The sequence below is a fragment of the Macrobrachium nipponense genome, chromosome 46 (genome assembly GCF_015104395.2).
Source record: "Macrobrachium nipponense isolate FS-2020 chromosome 46, ASM1510439v2, whole genome shotgun sequence".
Taxonomy (NCBI): Eukaryota; Metazoa; Arthropoda; class Malacostraca; order Decapoda; family Palaemonidae; genus Macrobrachium; species Macrobrachium nipponense.
Window position 1 is genome coordinate 39,792,177 of NC_061106.1, and position 24,356 is coordinate 39,816,532.

Genomic DNA, 24,356 nt, shown 5'->3' on the forward strand with positions numbered 1-24,356 from the left:
GCAGAAATGACCAACTGCTACCGATGCAGATGCCGGGCTAAGTAGACCACCATCAAGACTCGGAGTGCCGTATTTTTAAACTGACGTCTTCGACGAAGAATATCTTCGCTGCTAAAATGGTATTGTTGTGCCGCGAAGCAGCTCTTCGTGGCGAAGACGAAGATGATCAGAGGGTGAAAATTATTGGAAACGAAGAGAGAGTCTTCATCACTTCTTCGCTAACCTCTTCGTATATTTTTTGTAAAATTAAAAGAGAACCGCATAACTAATCAAGTATAGGAACGTATAACACATGCCAAATATTTTAGTATTCTATTTTTTGTCAGTACTTCAATGCAAATGGTTTTATTTGCATTTATGTAAAAGATTATCCTTGTACTTAAAAGACCTCACGTTCCCAAGTTCCTGGCTGTGTCGGGTGTCTCTGAACTTCACAGCAGCAACAGAATCGTCTTTCACATCCTCTTGGATTATATTATAATCAGCACAACGTATTTTAGTTTGGCAAAACAGCCGTTGCAAAATAAATTAAGATGAAAACAACCACAGTTTAACGAAATTTTCGAAACGATTTCTAACTAAACTAATCAGCTTCAAGGAATGGTCGTGATGTAATCAGTATAGGCGGGCTTAGCTATAAAGCCAGCTGTTGTAATTGTGTTAATACACAAAACAACTGTGTAAGTGAGAAAGTGATGAAGTGGCAGATGGCATAAAACAGGATGACAGTCAAAGCAAAGGGTCTTAGTATTGCACAAGTGTTACGGACCAAGGTCCGCTACAGGTTCTTAATTATGATAAGCAAAAAGGATTCAACACCAACAGTTGAAACTGGGGGTACAAATATAGAATGAAACTCGAACAGAACAGCATTTTATTTACAAACTTACTAACAAAGATAAATACAGAATGGTTTCTCCAATTTACATAACACAAATAACATCTTACAATATGAAAACTGGGGAAACAGTGCGGTAATGAAATACTTGCCAGGCAGTTTTGCAGTGGTCGAAATCAGTACTCGAAGCGACGGCTTCATAAAAGGGGACAACAGAAACTTCAAACGGCTTCTTGACTTCGTACTGCAGAAAAAAAAGTCTTATCTTGATACTCGGAGGGGGGGTTGCTCCTCAAAACCTCTTGTAGGACGTTTCTTCTCTGAAAGGGGTTGCTCGGCGTCGAGATATTTCTCTCTCTCTCTCTCTCTCTCTCTCTCTCTCTCTGACTGCAGACGACTTAACTTGTTTCCGTTCACACTCTCTTGCGTCCTCTTCCTCTCTTATCCTTCTTCTCTTATCTCTCTGATGATCTGATCTCTTCTACTTCCTCAGGACATATATATATATACGGCGATCTGGGGGCGGGGCTAAAAAAGGCGGAGCTTAACCACCGAACGTCATCGTCTCCAGACAGGAACTTTTTAGAAGGATCCAGACGAAAAATTACATCATAATAAGTGGTGTTTCTGACGACGCGAAGGCGCTTGCTGAGTTCCAATAACACACCTGAGTATTCTCGAACAATCATGAGAACAGACGCTTCCAACACTTGCGCGAATGCCTCCTTGCTGCAGACCTACTCGAAGATGCATTTTCCTTTCCTTTAATATACTATGATACTTCGCTATAGAGCGATTGCCATGACAACAATACTTGGTTTACAATGTCACTGGAAGAAAGCACTGGCTGGACTCCTAAACATCTTGGGCTTGCCAGCACTTTGCACCAGGCTACGCGATCTAAAGAACTTGTTCAACTATTTTACAAAGCTGGACATAACATCAGTTACCCTAACCTACTGCAGGTTGACACATTCCTGGCTGAGAGCACACTGAAAACAATGGATGTAGTCCCAGATTCATGTGTGGAACTGATTACCTGCAACTGTGTTTAGCGATGTATGAGTGTACGATGCAAATATAAGAAGTCCCGATTGCATTGTACAGCAGCATGCAAATGTAGCACATCTGATGAAGATTGTAGCAATGTTGAAACGCAACAATGATACTCTGTACATCATGCCATCTCATCAGTTTGCAATACGCAACTTTAATTTTCATATGCAATTTTGGTGTCGTGGTTTACTATATCAACTTCATTAATAATTGTGTAAAGTTAGTTATATGCTATTTAATGATGATAATTTCCATAACGATGACGTTCATGTGTCTCAGAAGACAATGATTGCTTTATGCTCTATTCAACGAGAACAATCTAATTTCATTTCATTTTAGAAAGTTATTCCATTGTGTTATTTAATGACGATGATTGATGATGGTGATAGTGATCACGGTGATAGTGATGGTTATGATGATGATGTCTGACCCACTGACATGTTGAAAAGATTCCTGTACCCTTAAGTTTTGTTCATTTTGTCATATAGCAATATCTAAATGTGTTGTCAGCCATCCTGGCTTTAAAGAGGAAAGTAATATTAATAAAATAGCTTCTGTACATTTGCTTTATAATAGGATTTGATAAGGTTTAATGGTCGTCATAATGATATATGGATGGGGCCATAATTTACGAATTATGCTGTTTAGTTTAATTAAGGTATCCATCTAGGATTTATATGTCTAGGAGGTGACAACTTTTCTTTCATATGTTATTTTGGTTTAGTTAAATATTTGTGATATACTGCATCAACTTCATTAATGATGGTTAGTGTTTAGTGGGTTATGCGCTATTTTATGATGCCGGTTTCATAATGACGATGTTTGTGTGATTCAGGAGACAATGACCGCTTTATGTTTTATTCAAAAAGAGCAATGTAGTTTCCTTTCGTATTACAAATTATTCCACTGTGTTATTTAATGAAGGTGAATGGTGATGATGATGATACTGATGGGCATGACGATGATGATGTCTGACCCTTAACATTAAACAAGCAAAAATGATTCCTGTATCATTAACATTTGTTCACTTTGTCAGGAAAGAATGTTTAAATGTGTTGTCGGCCATCTTGGATTGGCGTTTTTGTTTTTTGTTTACTTAAGATACTTAAGAGAAAAGTAGTATTAATAAAATAAATAATTTGTAATGTCCTTATAATTGCATTTAATAAGGTTTTATGTCAGTCATAATGATAGTATATGGGTGAAGGAAACTTGAAAAATTATGCTTTTGAGTTTATGGCGGCCATCTTTTCCCGCATAGCGGTGTTACCTTGAGATACAACTTGGCAAACAGCAAAGATAAATTCAGCACAAAAAAAAAGAGAAAAAAATAGAATAGCTTATTAGATTGCTTTGACTCCAAAATGTCCTGAGGTTCTCAAAATTTCTGAAAATCAGACTAGACTATATGTACATTCACGCAGTTCACATGTCAAAATAAACATGACCTCACTCACGGGTTTTGTGTAAAATCATACATTCCCTCAGGTGTTGTTTTATTACTGTCAATATGTCATTACTACAGTCCTCCGGGTTACGTGTCAGCAGTTATATTCCCTCGGGCTAGTTATGGAAAGTTATATTCCCTCGGGCCAGTTATGGAAAGTTCATTTTCCTCGGGCTAATTATGGAAAGTTATATTCCCTCAAGATAGTTATGGAAAGTTCTATTCCTTTGGGCTAGTTATGGAAAGTTCATTTCCCTCAGGATAGTTATGGAAAGTTATATTCCTTTGGGCTAGTTGGGTTAGTTGGTTACTTATATAACATTTCTTCGGTAACTTGTATGAACTCTGATTTTACTTGCATATATTTAAACTAACTCACCAATATGCATCTGTAGTGCATATTTCTTTCAGTCAGATGAATCACAATTGCAGTAGGATTTTTTTCTTCCACAATTTTCACTTTTGTCATCCCGGGTTTTTATGAAATATCATTTCATTGCTTTTTGTCATGATTTTCCCTTACGTTTCATTCCTTTGTCTTTCAACCATCTGCTTTTCCCACGGACTCTTAAAATAATTTTTCGGTATACATGATATTTACAGTAATTTTGTTGTCTTATGGTTTCTTTTCATATAATGGTCTAAAGAGCATTCTCAAATTTACTTTCCTTACCCTTCATTAACTTTTAAAACTTTACCTACAACCCATTCTTTGAACATTCGAAGTCCTATCATAATGTTCCGTGCTTCATTTCTATAAATGCCTATGTCGAGGCCTCTGGGTCAGGATATCCAGGAAGTTAAATTTGTTTTTTATTTAACGCTAAGGCCGATGAGACACTGTAGGTATATGAAGCGGCTTGTACTGTGGAAGTTCTCTGCACAGAGTGTTCATCCAGGATTAAGCAGTTAAAGAAGGAATCATAAAGTGCATTGTTTTTTCATTGGAGCCACCCCTTATTCTTGGGAAGCCATAATGTAATATACACTATATATATATATATATATATATATATATATATATATATATATATATATATATATATATATATATATATATATATATATATATATATATATATATCTATATATATATATATCTATATATATATCTATATATATAATATATATATATATATATATATATATATATATATATATATATATATATATATATATATCTATATATATATATATATATATATATATATATATAGATTATATATAAAGAAGTATTCATTAATAATCAGTTTTACGGTAAGTTCAATTAATTTCAACTTGTCTTCCTTCAATTATTTCCGTTTACGTATCTAGCCTCTCTCAAGGCCAGCTAAATACGTAAAAATATATATATATATATATATATATATATATATATATATATATATATATATATATAATATATATATATATATATATATATACGTATTTAGCTGGCCTTGAGAGAGGCTAGATACGTAAACGGAAATAATTGAAGGAAGACAAGTTGAAATTAATTGAACTTACCATAAAACTGATTATTAATGAATACTTCTTTAGAGGAAAAGGTCGCCAGAAAACTCAGCTCGTTACTTTACAGCTATTTATTTACAAAAAGGCCCGTGCTGGCCTGGAGAAAAGGTAAATGATATTGGCCCCCACGTTGGGGCTTATAATCTCTCACAAGTGGGTAGCTGGCTAAAGTGTGACTAATTCGAGCTGGTTTCATAAAACTTGGGTAATGCACACTTGCGGGCAGAGAGACGGCATGTGACTCATGGAATCTGGAAAAGAATCCCAGATTAAACGAGATAAAAGAAAAAATGACTTCTTGCTTTGATTAATTAATTCTCTAATACTGGGGAGAAGGAACTTTTAAGGTTTCACTGAAGTATGCAATGACTCCATTGGTCTGGGACGATCACACAAGGGGAAGCATGCGGCCATGAGGCAGTGAGAGGGAACAAAAGGATGAATTCCTTTTGTTGTGTGGAAATTGAATTGGGAGAATGAGGATCAAAATGATAATAGGTGATAAGGGAGAGACTGGCAATATGCTGTTCCACAAGACATACCTGGATGTCGTGTTCAGTGTGGACCTTTGTAGAAAATGTGGCTCTTTGTAGAAAAGCATGGGCCCCCCTTTGTCTGAGGCCTGGGTCATCGGCGTGCCACTCACACCCTGGATAGGCCTAACAGGAAGGCAGGTAGTTGGACATCTGTCCGATATCACGTCTCGCAGCCGACTGAGACAGAATTCAGGTGGGTTGCTTGGGGGTTGGAAGTCAGCTTAACCCCCCACGATCAAGGCAAAAGCCTGGAAAACAAGCATACAGCCAGCAGAGGGGTCACAGGAAAGAGAGCTTAAGATATAGGTCTAAGAAGTACCAATCTGCCTACATCCTTCCCTTTTGAGATACGTCCCTAAAGCTGACAAAAGACACTTTTCCCCCAACTGGGGAATCCCCTATCTCTGGCTGGCGGGTTTTGGTTCCCGCGTTTCCTAAAAATCAGCTGATATTCTAAAGAAATGGCTGCCATTTTCCAAATCAAATTAATTAATTAATTGCGGGGTAGACGAACGATCTATTAACGTCACAGCTCCCCCTGTTAAGAAGGCATTCACTCCCTTTCGGGCGTGAAGGTCTTGGCTTAAATAAATTGATCGTCTCGACTACCCAGTTCTCCTACTCCAACTTGAAGTTTTTTGAGCAGCGATACAGCTAACTACAGTGGCCTACCTAACTTATAGGCAAAGATGCTAAGTGTACTAACTTAATGTAGTGATGTAGTCTAGCCTAAGTAATAACTACGGGTTGTCTTGTGACGACAGTCTACTCTACCCCTAGATAAGGTTACTTGAAAATTCTACTTGCTACTAACCTAATGCCCTGGTACTAAATCATTAGCCTAACCTACTCATTATAGTTAAATGAAGACGCAATCATTCCAGAGTGTGGTACGCACAGCAGTAGTTCAGCGGAGTTGTTAAAATACATGAGGTGAGGTAATGAAGCGTACCTCGGGCACAGGTGTCAAGGAGAGCATGTGGCTCTTTGGTTAGTGTGTTAATGATTTGCTACGTCCCTTCTTCTTCTTCTTATTCCTCCAGGACCTGGCTATACCAGTCCTAGGAGTAGACGGAGGCACCGACTCTGGGGAAAAGCCAGAAACGCCGGCAGGAGCAGAGGCAGTTGTAGCCTGAGGGATTTCAGGAGAACACCCTACTTCGGTATCTGCAGCAACCGTCGTAGAGGTGGAACCTACTGCAGGGGAGGCCCTCACTCCGGCTGCTGCGACAGCCGTCGTAAGGGGAAAACTCCAGGCTGACTCCTGGTCGGGCAGTTCCTGGTTTTCCAGAGGAGGTATGAAGGTTAGGTCTGCCGGAGGTTCATCCTCGGGCGTCAGTGGTGAGGGTGAAGAAGACTCATGGACTTTGGGTTGGCCATTGGCTGCGGTAAGCTCCATGCCTGTTGGAGGATCCTTGGTTAGGTTAGGCGCCGGCACTAGCTCGGGGCCAGGCGCAGAAGTCAAGTTCTGTGGTGGCTCTACGTCCAGGCTGGATGGAGCTTGGCACTGCTCAGTGCTGCCAAGTGGCACTGGCAGAGTGTGGAGGTCGACTGGACCTGTGGCGGGTACCGGAGGTGCAATACCTCTCAGCGTGCCCTTGGAAATAGGAGACAGAGGCTCCTGTCTCTTGTTGAAGGCTAAGCCTTGTGGAAAATGGACATTGTCCGCTGCTGGCAGTCGGCTAGGGCACCCAGGCCAATTAGTAGAGTGCCCTATTACGTTACAGGTTTTGCAACGGAACTGCGAATGGTCAATCTCCCTCCTTGGTAACGGGGGAGACTGTTGGTGGACGTACTTCCTAGAGGAAGTAGAATTTCGATGACTCCTTGCTTTGGAGTGATTTGTTGTGGGGTTAGGACCCCTAGGCTTTTTGGAATGCGAGGGAGACTTCATGTCTTGCCCTAGGAGGAGGTCGTAACCTCCTGGAATGTAGCTTGCAACTGCAAGGGTACAAATTCTGGAAAAATGAGGTCTGGTGACCCTCAATTGGACGGTCGGAAGGATCAGCTTGATATGGTTGATACCTTCGATGGTGATTAAATAACGTCTATCGACGTTTGCCCCTCGGGGGATTCGGTCTTCCCGTATCAGGGAGATTTGAGCGCCAGAGTCGTCGTAGGCTCTGACATGGCTTGGCTGATAATGGCTTTGGAGGGGTGCGACTGTTATAGGGCCCTTAGCTGGGGGTCCTAGTGAAGAAGGATTAGTAACGGCCATTGCGATGGCAGGAATATTATGATTAGCGCACCCTCCGTAGTTTGCAGACATGTGACCCTTGCGGCCACAGTCGCGGCAGAACTTGTTCCAGAACCTCTTCCGTGGCACTGGATGGTAAGGCCGAGATGGCCCCACAGGTTGCGAATCTGTGGAGTCACCAAGGCTGGCAGTGTGCTCTGGCACAGGTGAAGAGTCCTCTCTGGCAGTGATGTGAGGTAGGGAGGTTAAGGAAACCTCCGTTGAATCATCCTCGGAAGCAAGTCCGGGGTTAACTGGTGGGCTTACCTCTTCCAAAGTGGAGGAGGTAGGCGGTAAGATGGTAAGAGGCTGAGATGATGCGGAAGAAACTTCGGGCTCTGACACTGGGTCAGGGCCAGGTTCACAAATAAAAGGGATGTCTGGGACATCGGAGGCACTAGCCTCTGAATCTAAAACTGATGATTGATTATGAGGCATGCTGCAGGGATCCGGTGCATCTGGTAGTGGGAGCTGCGTCCAGGGGAGATACGGCCAGGGGAGATACGGCTTAAGTAAATCTCGGCCCAATATCACCTGATAAACATCATGAAATTGGTCAACTACTCCCAGGCGGCACAATGTGGTTTCCTTGGTCACCTGGTCCAGAAAGGGCATTTTTACATTCAGAAGGACTGAAGGAACAGAATAGAGGTTACCGTCAATCCATTCAAACTGAATTTCTTCGTTCATCTGGATTTTGGCACCCCTAGGCAATGCCTTTCTGGAAATAAGGGAGACCTGGGCTTCGGTGTCGGCCATGACTTGTACCCACTGATAGGCCATAGGAGACTGTTCATCAGGCAGGGCTACATGGTAGCCTTGGAGAAGTTCACCCTGGAAGCTCTCCTCCCCAGGTAGAGACCGACTTGGGCACTGGTCGGAATCCACAGCATGCCCACGCACACAACAAGTGGTGCAGAACCTCCGCAACCACCTCTTACCGGGAGTCCAGCTCATGATCTGGGGCTTAGAAACTAGCAGAGAGATTGCGTCATCTATGAGAGCTAGCTCATGCTTTCTCTCTTCTTCTTCTCTCTCGCTGCTTCTCTGGGCTCCTCTGGCTCTGCTTTCTCTTTCTTCTCTCTCTGGTCTCGGCTTTTCTCCTCTGCTTCTCTTCTTCCTTTTCTTGCAGGCGTGCAGCAGCCTGCTGCGCCTTTATCCACTGGTCAATTGCTGGTCCAGTGTAAACCGGCCTCCTGCCAGAGTTATGAGGGCTCCGAGCTTCTCTAGCTCTCTGGCAAAGAAGTCGCGGGAAGCAGGGGAAGTCATTTCCCTTAGGCTGCAGTAGAGGCTCGGAGGAAAATTATATTAATGGCCAGGAAGGGTAATGGATGGAATGGGAGTGCCTACTGTGGAAAGTGGCACTCACTTGGAAATGGGTTCTGCGACGTGGTAACGAAAAGTCTGAAACGACTGGGTGCTCGGTGGCACTTTGTGAATGGCACCTTCTGCTGAGGTGTTCCTTTTGGATAGCACTAGTAGTGCTGGTATTGCGGCACTTCGGGAGGCGTTCCCTTGATTGGTCCGAAGGATCACTGATCCTCGTACACGGACATTAATGAATTGGGCGTTTCGTAAGGACGGACACGCAGGTTTGTCAGCACTTAGGGCTGGTATTGCGGCACTTCGGGAGGCGTTCCCTTGTTGAGTGTTCCGAAGGATCACTGACCCTTGTACACGGACACACTAATTACTGGGGCGTTCCATAAGGACGGACACGCAGGTTTAATGGCTACCTGTACGGCCTGTACAGGTGCAGTGGCACTTATGAGGAGTTCCTTGGAGCACTGGTATCGTGCTGGTGTGTCCCGGACACTACATGCAGTATACTTAAATATACTGAAGTGAAATGGCACTGCTCATGGCAGAGTGTAATGGTGGAGGAGAGAAATTAAAAGGTGGGAGTACTTCAGCAGCCAGTCGATGGACAGTGTCAAGAATTAGTGGCACTGTAAAATGGTAAGACCTGACGTGCACTGGTGGTGGCCAGTCCTAAACTGGTAACGACTTCCCTGTCTGGAAGTAATGAATTTGCGGTGGCACACTGTGCAGTTTGTGCTTGCGGTACACGCAAGTCTTTTGGGATAAAAATGAACAAGACCACTCGGGCAACGACAGGTAATGGAAATTTTAGAAATGCTCAGTCCCTCGCTGAAGTACTCGGTAAATGAAATAAATAAATGCTTGCAAACTGCAATGGACACATGCGCATACGTATCACACTGTGTAAATGAAAGACACAAGAGACTAAAATAATGTTAATTCTGTATGCTATAATTAATGGTAAGATGTAGTACTCTTGGCTTCGTGAATACTGGGTTCTGGTTCTCTCTCTCTCTCTCTCTCTCCCTCTCTCTCTCTCTCGGAGAGGGTGAAAAATGATATATGAATGAACTCCCTTATATTGAATTGAACTAATAATGTTAGTTTAATATGACGCAACTTGCGTTAAATGATTTACTTACGTTAACGTGAAATGAAAGAATTGCTTTGGATAACGTTTTATGAAAATGATAACGCGCTCGTGGTGAACGATTTTTACGTTACTAGTAGCGGCTCGCGCTTATGAAATGATTTGCGTTTCAATATGAATTTTACAAAGATGCGTTTTACGTTAACAATTCTTGTAATTTACTCTACTTTTAAGATTTACGTTAACTTTATGTAAGATTACTAGGTCCCTGTGAACAGTGAAATGACGGTAAGGATTTTAAAACGATGTTAGCAACATTTGTAAATGAGGTTACGTTAAGTACGAAGTGAAATGAAATTTTCGCTCAGCGCGCGAGTGAGCGATGCGAGGTGAAACACGTGAGCTAGCTGGGTAGCGCTGCTAGCACACAGCATGTCGTTCAAAACAGCTGATTCTCTGTAAATGCGAAGGCAATTTACAACACCAAATTCTACTTTCTTATTCAAGGCGAATTACGTTAATTTCTCTGGCAGAACGATAGATATTAGTACCGAGATTGATATTATTTACGTTAAAACTTCGAGACTTACGTTACTTTGCTTAAATTGGTTAGATAATGCTGAAAGAGATAACAAACATGGCTGCCGCTGTGAGCGAAAACGAAGGCTGGTTGAGACCGCGCAGGCGCGAGAGTGCGCGAAGCTGAATTAGCTGAGAGGTAAGCGGTTACCAACACTTGGAATGAAAACTAAGTTAAAAATGTATACCCTAACATATCACAGACAAAAGAATTGTACACTTCTTTTGCCGTAACTATTAGTAAAACACTCCTAACTAGCTAGGCTTTCAAACACAGCAATAAACCCTGGCAAAGCACTTCCTAGTTTGATCTGGTCCTTTCTGGCATCTATCTGCACACGTGTTCGTGTGAGCTCCTACACCAACAATGCGATTTACAAAATAACAGAACTCGCTCGGCGCTGTGGCCGTTACAATAATAAGATTTCTACCTTCACATTTGTTTAAAACACTTCTACAATAAAAAATACTTAAACGTACCTTAAGCTAACATTGGTTATAGAATAATCATATTAATGAATGGAATACCTTACCGTGAGTCAGTGTCTTTTCTCCCGTGCAAGTGTGCTTAGTTTTGCGCTTTGAAAAACATTTACAGTTTACGTTTTACAACGGATAACGCAATTTACAAGCTTTTTTTAAGCAAGCTAGGTTCGAACCTGGCAAGATTCGCCAATTTTACGTATTTAGCTGGCCTTGAGAGAGGCTAGATACGTAAACGGAAATAATTGAAGGAAGACAAGTTGAAATTAATTGAACTTACCATAAAACTGATTATTAATGAATACTTCTTTAGAGGAAAAGGTCGCCAGAAAACTCAGCTCGTTACTTTACAGCTATTTATTTACAAAAAGGCCCGTGCTGGCCTGGAGAAAAGGTAAATGATATTGGCCCCCACGTTGGGGCTTATAATCTCTCAAGTGGGTAGCTGGCTAAAGTGTGACTAATTCGAGCTGGTTTCATAAAACTTGGGTAATGCACACTTGCGGGCAGAGAGACGGCACGTGACTCATGGAATCTGGAAAAGAATCCCAGATTAAACGAGATAAAAGAAAAAATGACTTCTTGCTTTGATTAATTAATTCTCTAATACTGGGGAGAAGGAACTTTTAAGGTTTCACTGAAGTATGCAATGACTCCATTGGTCTGGGACGATCACACAAGGGGAAGCATGCGGCCATGAGGCAGTGAGAGGGAACAAAAGGATGAATTCCTTTTGTTGCTGGAAATTGAATTGGGAGAATGAGGATCAAAATGATAATAGGTGATAAGGGAGAGACTGGCAATATGCTGTTCCACAAGACGTACCTGGATGTCGTGTTCAGTGTGGACCTTTGTAGAAAATGTGGCTCTTTGTAGAAAAGCATGGGCCCCCCTTTGTCTGAGGCCTGGGTCATCGGCGCGCCACTCACACCCCTGGAGGTGGGGCCTAACAGGAACGGCAGGTAGTTGGACATCTGTCCGATATCACGTCTCGCAGCCGACTGAGACAGAATTCAGGTGGGTTGCTTGGGGGTTGGAAGTCAGCTTAACCCCCCACGATCAAGGCAAATCCTGGAAAACAAGCATACAGCCAGCAGAGGGGTCACAGGAAAGAGAGCTTAAGATATAGGTCTAAGAAGTACCAATCTGCCTACATCCTTCCCTTTTGAGATACGTCCCTAAAGCTGACAAAAGACACTTTTCCCCCAACTGGGGAATCCCCTATCTCTGGCTGGCGGGTTTTGGTTCCCGCGTTTCCTAAAAATCAGCTGATATTCTAAAGAAATGGCTGCTGTTTTCCAAATCAAATTAATTAATTAATTGCGGGGTAGACGAACGATCTATAAACGTCACAATATATATTAAAATAGCCGATAGTACAATTATAATATATATATATTATAATATATAGATATATATATATATTATATATATCATATATATATTATATATATATATAGTCTATATATATATATATCTATATCTATATATATATAGTGTATATATATATATATATATATATATATTATAATATCTATATATATATTATATATATGTGGTTATGTGTCTGTGTGTAAAGAAAATTATATATATATATATATATATATATATATATATATATATATATATATATGTATGTATTATACATACATACATATATATTTATATCTATGTATACATATGTGTATATATATGTATAACACACAGATGTATCACAGGAGAAAATTAAATAGTGTATTTTTCGTATAATTCCAGACCGATCTCTCCTTCAGTTTTTCTAAGACATCTTCATGCGAACTGATACATAGAGTTAGAAATTGATAGTGAAATAGACACCTCAAGAAATCTGGTCCACTATAATTAACAATCAATTTATTACAGAGGAAACATGAATAATCTTTTGAACAATGAAAATCTATAAAAAGAAGTAAATGACAAACCCACAGACAATGTGAACAGTGTCAGGAGGGAAAAAGGGTCAAGAACTATGAAGGGGAAATGAAAACTTGATGAAAAGGTTTTGTGTGCCACCATCATCGTTACCTTATTTGTATTGGGTCATAAAAACGCAGAGAGCAAATTTTCACGTGGCCAGTTATATTAGCTCCGTTGATTACGCTTCGTGCTGTTTAGCAAAACTCCTTGTAGTCATTCTTAACCCATTGATTGGTTCCATTTCCGTTGCCAATATACGGAACAATTTAGTCTTGAAAAATAAATTTAAATAGGCACGTATCAAGTGACCTTGTACATGGTATCAGTTTCCGCAAAGGTGTCTATCGATCATCTGTTAGATCTTTTATCTGATACTTTTGAAACCAGGCAGCTTGACATACCATTTTCCAAGAGCAATTTAGTAGAATGAAAATATGCGTAAGATTATATAAATTTTAATTCAGTGGAATGAAAATGTGCATAAGTTTATGTAAATTTTAATTTAGTAGAATGAAAATGTGCGTAAGATATTGTAAATATATTTCATATAATGCACATGTGTGTAAGATCTTGTAAATTTAGATTTAGTCGAATGAAAATGTGTGTAAGATATTTTAATTTGAATTAAACTGAACGTTTTAATCGTATAATATTTGTATTGCTTCTGTAATCCTTAACCTCCAGTTTCAAGCAGAATATTCATCAAAATCGTTCCATGCAAAGTCCAATGATTTCAGGTACGTTGACGACATGATACCGCGGTCTTATAGCAGAAATGTATACTCTGATAAAAGAATTCAAAGTTCTAGGGGGAAAATACCATTGTCATGTTTCATGACCTGGAACTTTAGAGTTCTGTGGCAGAAGTGTCTGGCAAATGGCTATGAATGAAAGTATGAGATTAAGTGCATTCTAAACATTGCCATCAGTGTCTTGGAAGCACTCGAGTAGTTTGGGTCTGTTTGCAGACTGTGCACTACATTTTCAATGAATGCTGCCTTTTCGGGCACAGCTGCAGGAAACGTATTGGCGCTTGGTGCTCTTGCATGAACTGCGAATATCCTGTAGGTGCTGGCTCCATATCAGTGATAATTGGTACAACTGACCCATTTTCAATGTTGAAGCCATATCCTTCCTTTCTCAGTACTGTGCTCAGGTGCTTCCAAGTGCTCACTTGATGATGCACCATTAAGAGTGAAAGTGGCAGGCTCCACTGGGACATACTTGGGACATTCAGGTAGCGCATCATGTTCAAAGTCACGTTTTTGTCCCATGCACCACCATACAGACACACCACAAACTTCTCTCCCACATTGCCAATGGTTTCCTCATCAGCTGATGTGTCCCCAAATAACTTCATCTGGTGTTGCACTTCAGGTGATGATGTGAGAATATTCAATGTTTTCAGTTTGCCCTTTCCAAAGAATGCCGAGGTGAAATCACAGCCAGACATAGCATGCACAAATAACAAGCTCTTGCACAACTCCTTTCCCAAAAACTGATGGAGGCTATGAATAGCTATTGTATGTTGTCTTGCCACCATGAAGACGATTGTCTTTTCTTGGAGGTGGTACAAGAGGAGTATCAAATTGTCTGTATCCTCAGCCTGGACACAAACCTCTTTGTATTCCTGTGCTAGCTGAAGAACCTTGTGGACAATGACAACATCTGCATCGCCGCCTTCGCCAGCATGCTTCACAGGAATGCCGGCCTCCTCAAGAAGAGTTCCTAGTAGTTTGGTGAATTTTTGCTTATTCTTCATATTGGCAAGAAAGGCCGTCTTGTTTCATGGCACTGGTGTTTGCTCACTCACCAAAATGTCTGGAGCTTGTGCATGGTGTACTTTTTTGAGCTTTAGTTCAGGTTCTTTGGTTGTTTTGATTTCATAGCTGTGTCAAATATTACCCAGGTAAGCACTTGCTCATCCCTTCCACGTTTAACAACTGATATGAAGAGTTCACAGACATTTCCCATAGTTCCAACCTTAGGCCAGGGTATCTGATGGATGATCACACCCATCAATGACGTTTGGAACTGATTTGTTGTAATCATTGGTGCAAACCTATGAATTCATCTGAATCAGATGTTTAGCAAGCTGTGTTTTCTGTGATTTGCACATGCTCCCATCATTATGAAAGAGAGCAGGTGCTACTGTTGCCAACTGATGGGCAAATACGTACACTTTGCTGTGGTGCACCATTAACACGTGCACTGGCCAGCAGCCTTGGTATAGTTCATGAATTACTCACAATGATCTTTCAAAATATATACAAAGGCACATAAATGACCAAGCTATACTGAGTAATTTTCACATCAACTTGACATGCTATTGTCACAACCCCAATACAGGGTGAAGCACACATAATAAATAGTAACCTGGGATTTCCGAACAAAAGGGATGTAAGTTATAAGGATGTGCACTAATCGGTGGCTATATATAGAAAGGAGTGATCAGTTGGACTTTGGTGCAAATACTGACTGGTATGTTCTAGCATTTGCTCCTCAAGTATGGAGTCTGATACCAGCTCAAATGATATTTTCCGTATGGGATTCTCCATTTTATTCCCTTTTTTTAAATAAATTTCCATTTCATCCTGAACAAATATTAGTCAAAGTGTTAACAGGTCTGAAAAGTGTTACAGACCATTTGACTTGTTATGATATGAGCAAGTGTGCAAATACTGGGTTGTTTTCAAGTCTGTAATGAAGCCATCCTGGTGGCGGCCATGTTTAAAAAGTGGCAGCCTTTTTGAAAATTGACTTTAGGATCTTTGTGTACTTAGAATAAACCCTTTCAAACATGTTTACCAATTATTGAGCTATAATGCTGATACTTGGTGCCTGCCAGTAAATTTAGCTGCCATTTTGGTTTTTGGCCTAAAAAAAGTTTTTCCCAAGGTTGATTTTAGTTGAATTTGTATTGGTGTTCAAAGACAAAGAGTTCTGTGCAAAACTTTTTATGTTATACAAAATGGGTTAGGCCATTTTTAAGTCAATTTCTACCGGACTAACTGACTTAAAGGTTAATGAGTTTACTGTTCCTCCCTCATGTTTGTCCTTCCCATCAGGTGTGAATAACTTTACAAATCCTCAGCGCTTTCGTTTGTAATGTCACTCTCCCATATGCTTTGTGAATTTCTACTACTCTGTATCAGTCTTGAAGATGTCTTGGAAAATAAATGGCATAACCGGTCAGAATGTATAGTTTCATTTTTTTTCACATATGTTACGTTTGTATATATACATAACATCACATACCTGGTGAATTGTGCGTATGCATATATTGTTTATATAAAATATATATGTATGTAAGGAAAATGCTGCATGAGGCATTTATAACTTAAGAAAAAAAAACGCCTATCAATCTGGTAGCTCGAGTTCACTTCCCACTGCTGCCAGTGAGGAACCAGAGGAATTTATTCCTGGTGATTAGAAATTCATTTCTCGATACAATGTGGTTCGGATCCCACAATAAGCTGCAGGCCCCATCGCTAAGCAATCAGTTGGTTCCTAGCCACGTAAATACAAATCTAATCCCTAGGAGAGATGTTAATCTGCTCAGTGGTCTGGTTAAACTAAGATACCTAACTGAATTTGATAATAAAATTGAGCAAAGGAACCTCCCTAACTAGGAGAGACTTTCGGATACTGATCCTTATCCCTCTTTAGTCTCTTAGTAATTTTTAACATTGTACAAAAATATATTTTTAACACTACTGTGGCTTTTAATTGTCAATAAAATTATTGATAGTGATGAGGTGAACTGGTATGTCAGGTCTCCATGGGTATATTTCAGTTATTGTTTTAGAAGCCTATCTTGTGCTTGCACGGCTCTTAATCTTAGATGAGACGTGGGTGGATATCCACACATAAGGGAAATAGCTCGTGAATGGAGCGTGGAACGGGTGACATTTACAGAAACTGTGAGAAGAAAAGGTGTTAGATATGCTTGTAAAAAGTGACGCTATACATGGAACTGTAAAGTTTGGAAGGTGGAACGTATTAATGAAAGGAATGGTGGAAGTTGGTTCACATAAGTGTTTGGGTATATTTGGGCGGCGGATAAGCCACAGAATAACAGAAGCAAAAAAGGTGGCAGGATCCCTGAAGAAAGCTCGGAAGGGAATAAGAGTCTCTGTAAGGGCAGTTCATAAGCTAAAGCTTTTTTTATTGAGTGAATTTCAAGTATTTGGCTTAATTGAAAAAAAAAAAAAAAAACTTCCGGCAAATTTTTAGATGATTCGCCCATATAGGGCTATGAGATGTGAAGTAACAATTATTGACAGAGAGATATATAGATTCGACGATGTGGTAATAATGATAGCAAAAATGAAAAGTGGAATCAGAATTAGTTGGAGGCATTTGTTTCACGAAAAACAGTAACTGCGTAAAAAATGTTTATAATTCACGTTAAGGAAGAGGAATTATATATATATATATATATATTATTATATATATATATATATATATATATATGTATATGTATATAAGATATATATATATATATATTATATATATTATTATATATGTAATGTGTATATGTAGTATCTATATATATATATAGCTATATATATATTATATATATTATATATATATATATATATAATATATGTATATATATGTTATATATATATATATATATATATATATATAATATATATATATAATATTAATTGTTTCTGTTATCTTGTATATATAAATATATCTCTCTATATATATTTTGATTTATTAGCCGTATATATATTATTATATTCTAATGCATATATATCTATATCTATATCTATATCTATATCTATATCTATATGCTATATCATATATCTTATATCTTATATTCTATAGCTATATCTATACTATATATTTTATATATAATGGTCATATATATTATAATGTATACTGATATATATTATATATATTGAAATGTACATGTGTATGCGCTAAGCATATCTATACACATTATATATATATATATATATATATATATATATATATATATATATATATATATATATATATATATATAATATACTATATATATATATATATATATATATATATATATATATATATATATATATAATATATCCTCTGGATGTTATCGGACATGCGCACTTTCACAGCACTCACCTATTACAGTAAGAAAGCAGATCCATGGTAGTGACGACGTGCTTCAGGACCGGAGAATAAGCGGGCAAAATCCCATAAGACTTGAGTACGTTCACCACCAGAATTGGTCCCCAACACAGGACGAACAGCACCACCACCACAACCAGCATCGACACCACCTGTTGTTCCCGAAAAGGTGATTAGGGGTCAGGTTATTAATCTTATTTTCATTGTAATATTCGTTATCTAAATATATGTTGTTTAATGTTATTTACTTTAGATATATATACATATATACATATATGTATAAATATATGAATAATGTGTATATATGCATATATATATATATACGTATATATATATACATATATATATATATATATATATATATATATATAGTATGTATATATGTATGCATGTATATATAGGTATATGAATAATTATCACATCACCGATATAGGTATATATATAGAAGGCCCATTAAAACATTCTGGTTTAAAGCTAGGGACTATATTCCGGTGGACCAACTTCCACCCTTTAAGTCAAAATGTTTTAATGGGACTTTATACTTGAGATGTATCCTGTTTTGACAGATGAATTTCTTTACACACACACACACACACACACATATAAACACACACACACATATACACACACACACATATATATATACATGTCTTCTTCTTTGCCTATATAATTAAAAAAAATTCTGTGTAAATAGAACATATCCTAGGCTTTATTTTCCAGCCTAGAACATAGTCCTAGGATTCTTAGTTTTCACGTTGTTTTAAAAAAAAAAAAAAAAAAAAAAAAGGTCTCCTTTGTGCTTCGCCGCCTCAGTGGTCCCATTACGTTATATATTAACTTATGCTAGGAAAGTAATTTTTAGGCATATTATGAAAATTCAGTGTTTGAAGACGTAAAAATTAACAATAAAATTAACAATTATTTTTATTAAATCGATCTACCGTCCATCTCATACATAGGCTGTATACTTCCATATTTACTTATTTTATTGTCATTTACGTATTTATTTATTTTTTCAATTTGCAGCTTTCCCTTCTCATTATACAGGTAGCGTAATATGTTATTCGGTTACATTTCAGTTGAATTGCTTTTGAGCCTTATTCCATATTGTTTCATTAATAAGGATAATGAAAATCAGCATTCATCATAATGATGTTACACAGTTTGTATCCATTCGTAATTTGTTATTAAACTAATGAGTTTGACGTATTATCCTGATCAAGCAAATGCAGAGCAGCTTATTACATTTGGCATAAGGATAATGCAACCAGAAAATTACTTGAATAAAACATTAACCTGCAGCAGCAGCATAATTGAAGTGACGAGATTAATCTCCATGGATGCAATCCGGTGTCTACCCTACTTAACAACTTTCCGACTGGTGTTCCATGCTTGTTTTTTACTAGCGATTTTAAAAGAGGTACTCCCTGATTGCACTTCTTGATCAAGACGTTTAATTTCGACTTGCTTATTGATTAACCGGGGAACCGTGTGCTATCGTCCATTCTCAGGAAAAGAAAACTAACTTGGTGACTTCTTTACAATAGTTTCAACTCTCTTTACTTCCTATAAAACCGATTCTCTTTTTCTCCAAGAAGAATGACATTTTTGTCTATTGTCTATTTTTTTTTTTTTTAATATAAAAATGACGTGTCTGTTTTGTTTCCTTACTGGGTTGCAGACCTACTGGAGTGACTGCGTTGGTTAAACTGCTTTACGTGAGTATTTCCTTGCTTTTTGTCAGTAGTTGACTCCCAAATGACTTTTTACGTCCGTGGGAATATGTTTTAATATCACCTAAAATGGCTGTCTGTATTTTCTGTTATTGGTAGTCTTATTGATCGCCTTACAAATTACAAACGCAATGTTTACTGTACTGGTGTTACTGCTATGTGGCAACAGAGTTACCTCCTTACTATCATGTTAACTGGCTTAAAAATGACAGTTTTACACCAGACCATTCTTTCTGGAAAGCACTCTTTTAACAGAATATTTTCTTACAGATTATAATTTAACTTGCGTAAAATAGGCTGCTTTACATTTGACTGCATATTCTTCATTATTTTCATTATATTAGTTATATAAATGAATATTATAATTGAATATTTTCTTGCTGGTTATCTCGGTAACTATCTTAAGACTATTGTTTTTATCTCATAGTTACCCCACCATATGGTATACAGCTTAAAATCTTACTCTAATAATTGTCTAATACCAGCTAAAAACGTGTGTGACTTTCCTTACTGGTTATCTAATTAGTTGTTTACCTGAACATTAAACTTCCTGATTGCTTTAATGATTGGAGGGAGGGTGACTTACTTCAGGCCATCCTATCACGAACCAGAAGTGACACACACATTTACTAAGAATATTATTGTACAGGTTACGTTATTATCTGGTTTAAAAGGGATTTGTCTATAATATTAAACTTTCTGGTTCTTACTGGCTGGCGTATGAGTAACTCCTTTGCTTTCTGACAGTAAAACACTACAGAACTCATGCCTACTTCTTCCTCTGACGTCTAACAACCAAAAACAGAACTCGCTCCTGACTTCTTACCTGACCGTCTAAAACAACCACAAACTCGCATGCCTGAATTCTTACCTCTGACCGTCTAAAACCAACCAGAAACAGAACTCGCATGCCTGAATTCTTACCTCTGACCGTCTAAAACCAACCAGAAACAGAACTCGCATGCCTGAATTCTTACCTCTGACCGTCTAAAACCAACCAGAAACAGAACTCGCATGCCTGAATTCTTACCTCTGACCGCTAAAACCAACAGAAACACTCGCATGCTGAATTCTTCCTCTGAACCGTCCTAAAACCAACCAGAAACAGAACGATGCCTACTTCTTACCTCTGACCGTCTAAAACCCCAGAAACGAACTCATGCCTGACTTCTTACCTCTGACCGTCTAAAACCAACCAGAAACAGAACTCGCATGCCTGAATTCTTCACTTTTGACAGTATAAACCCAATTGGAAACGACATTTACCTGCCTGTGTCTAGTCTTTAACCCTCATCAACTAACTCCAACCAGAAACGACACTCACCAGCCTGACTTCTTCTGTGTAGCACAAACCAAAAATATCACTTACCTCTCTCTTCTTCTTTACTTCTGACTAACATGAACCAAAAATTTCACTCGCATGATTTTTATAAACTTCTGACTGTCCGATACCAAGCAGAAATGACACTCATGTGCCTGACTTCTTTACTTCTGACTGTTAAACATCAACTTGGAACAATGTTCCCCTGCCTGACATCTTCACTCCTGGCCATTTAACTACAACGTTATTTATTTGTCTGGTCTCTTCACTTCTGACCACCTGAAATCGACCAGAAATGGCCAGAAATGACAACTACCAGCTGTGAATATTTTTGTAATGGATATTTTATCAATCGGTTGAATAGTGATTTTCTAACAGGATATTTAACCTTTGGGTTCTTACTGACTAGCTCAAAAGAGACTGTTTTGCTTGTGGCTGTGTAACACCAACTGCAAATGACATTCATGTCCTGGATTTATCTACTTCTAAGACTAACACCAATAAGAAGGGACACTCACATGCCTAACATCTTTTCTTTTGACTCTCTAAGACCAATCAGAAACTTCACCTATGCACTTGTCCTCTTCTGACTAATACTGTCCACAAATGAGACACTTCTTTGACTGCTTTTCTTCTTCTGTTAAACAACAACTAGACCTAACACTCGGCTTCCTGACTTCCTCACTTCTGACTGTTTAACGCCATCTGGAAACGACAGTCACCTGCTTAACGTTTCTACTTCTGGCAGTCTAACAACAACTTGAAACTACACTCACATGCCTGACTACTACTTTTCTGATTGTCTAACACCAGCCGGAAATGTAAGTCCGGTGCCTAACTTTTCTGGACTTCTCTATTTCTAACAGTCGAACACCAACTGGAAACGACATTCGCTTGCTAGACTTCTTCACTTGTGACTTGTCTAACACCATCTAGAAACAACCAGGAATGACATTCGCTTGCCTTACTTCACTTCTGACAGTCTGACACTCTGACCCCAACCAGGAATGACACTCACTTGCCTTACTTCACTTCTGACAGTCTGACACTTTGACACCAACCAGGAATGACTGACACTTGCCTTACTTCACTTTTGACAGTCTGACACAATGACCCCAACCTGGAATGACGCTCACTTGCCTTACTTCACTTCTGACAGCCTGACACCCATCCGAAACAATACTCACCTGCCTGACTTCAGATTCTTCGTTTTCTCTGTATCTTCCTCTGGACACACCATTGAGAAGCAACACACCATTCGCCCTGAAAGGTTGGATGAAAAATGTCTTAGCTTCTGAATTGGAAATTGAAATTAATGGAGAGAGAGAGAGAGAGAGAGAGAGAGAGAGAGGAGAGAGAGAGAGAAATAAATTTAATCTCCAGAAATATTGAAACCCATATTATTGGCTAAAGTTCTCTTTGTATCTGTACTTGATAAACATAGAGTTTGTTATTGCTACCCTCTAATTGGTTTTATTTTCTTTCACTTCATGCTACACTTTTTGCATTATCAATATTTCTCATAAGCTAATCATATCTCCTCCCTCGGCGATTCAGTTTCGGCTTAAATCTTTTTATAATTGAATCTCTCATAGTAGGTAGCACCTTAATGTTCCTCTATTCTCTTATTACCCTGTTAATGCTTTGTTGTTGTCTTCCACAGAATTTATATTTAGCTTTTCTTACTCTATATTTCTCAGAAACTGAATCCTATTTCTCTCTCTCTCTCTCTCTCAGCAATCCAATTTGGATTTTAGCCTTTTCATAACTGAATTTGCCGGATGGTAGTACCAGATCTAATTTCGAAATCCTGAATGGCTCTTCAAACGTAATTGGGAGACCCTTCCCACCCTCCTTGTACCTGTGACATATGCTCGTGTCATTCGGAAAAGTTGTGGAAGGGTTGGGAGGGGGAGGAGGGAGGGGGCTTTTTGCATCCACTCTTTCAGTTTAGTTTACAAAACTGGAACAACTCTGTATCCACTTAGTGGCGCTGTTCTTAAACCATAGGTTTTGCCATAGTCCCTGAACATTGCTCCCTTTTTTTAAGTTAAGGAAATAATAAACTAAAATTTGATATATTTATTAACATAATGAATTGATTGATGTATGGCCATATATTCATTAATATTTACTTATTAACGTGATTATTTTATTATATATTAATTTTTATTTGTTTTATTATTATATATTCATTTTTATTTACTGCATTTTTCTTTGCCCCTTAGATTTATGAGTCGCTTCCATAGATTGTCTGCACATCGCAATAATAATAAGAACAATTTGGAATTTAACTTTTTATAGAAAATATAATAGAAAATAAAATGTCTAACATTTTTGTCTTAGATATAAAAATTGCGAATAATTAAAAGATTATAGCTTCGCTCTATAAAAGGACGATCCTCACTTATACAGAAAGTATTTCTCAGAAGCTTCGATAAACAAACATTCCTATCGTGAGTCGTCGAGCTTTCTATTTGTATCCAAATTCGCCCGTAGAATATACGGACTCATTATTCGCAACGAGGTGACAGCTTGGAACTCGATTAGGTACGTGAACTTGCGGCTCGAAAGCCCATTTGCAATGCAAATTAGATTTTCCTTGTTCATTCTGTTTCCCAACTTTGGGACGCCTGCGGTTATGGAATAGAAACCTCATACCTGCACCTTAGAGTAAGAGATTTTATATTCTCAAGCGCGTCTTTAAATCGGATGACTAGATGAACGGGTAACGTTGAGCGCAGTGCTGATATCACCATTTAAATAAAAAGAAGAAAAAGACATATTTGCATATCTGTATCGTAAAACAAACCTGAAGATGTTTGTGATTGCCGATGGGTCATATTGAGGCCTGGAAGGCAACAGATTGCAGTGCAATAGAAAAATTTCTATATTTTGGAACAATAATTACAAATCGCAAAAGTGTGTAGTAAAAGAATGGGCCATGAATCGAGTCTGCATTGACTGATGTTTGAAAACGATACATGTAGGTCGGGGATAGTAAGGAGAACCCGCAGATAACAGTGAAAGAGTGTGAAAGTGTTTGGAAGAATTGAAAGTTGATAGCAAATGTGAGTAGCAAATGCGTGATGGAAGTATGAAATTTGTTGATTCGCATAGATAGATCAGATTTAATA

At 38.5% G+C, this 24,356-nt stretch overlaps 1 long non-coding RNA gene across 1 annotated transcript in view; it reads right to left on the reverse strand.

Annotated features, from left to right (window-relative positions):
* The window catches only part of LOC135214928 (uncharacterized), a 31,465-nt gene extending 8,983 nt beyond the window's left edge, over positions 1 to 22,482 (reverse strand). The window contains exons 1-2 of the long non-coding RNA XR_010314520.1: positions 22,407 to 22,482; positions 18,160 to 18,317 (exon numbers count right to left, since the gene is read on the reverse strand). This is a non-coding gene — a long non-coding RNA (uncharacterized LOC135214928). The remainder of the gene's footprint in view (positions 1 to 18,159; positions 18,318 to 22,406) is intronic.
* Positions 22,483 to 24,356: the final 1,874 nt, after the last annotated feature.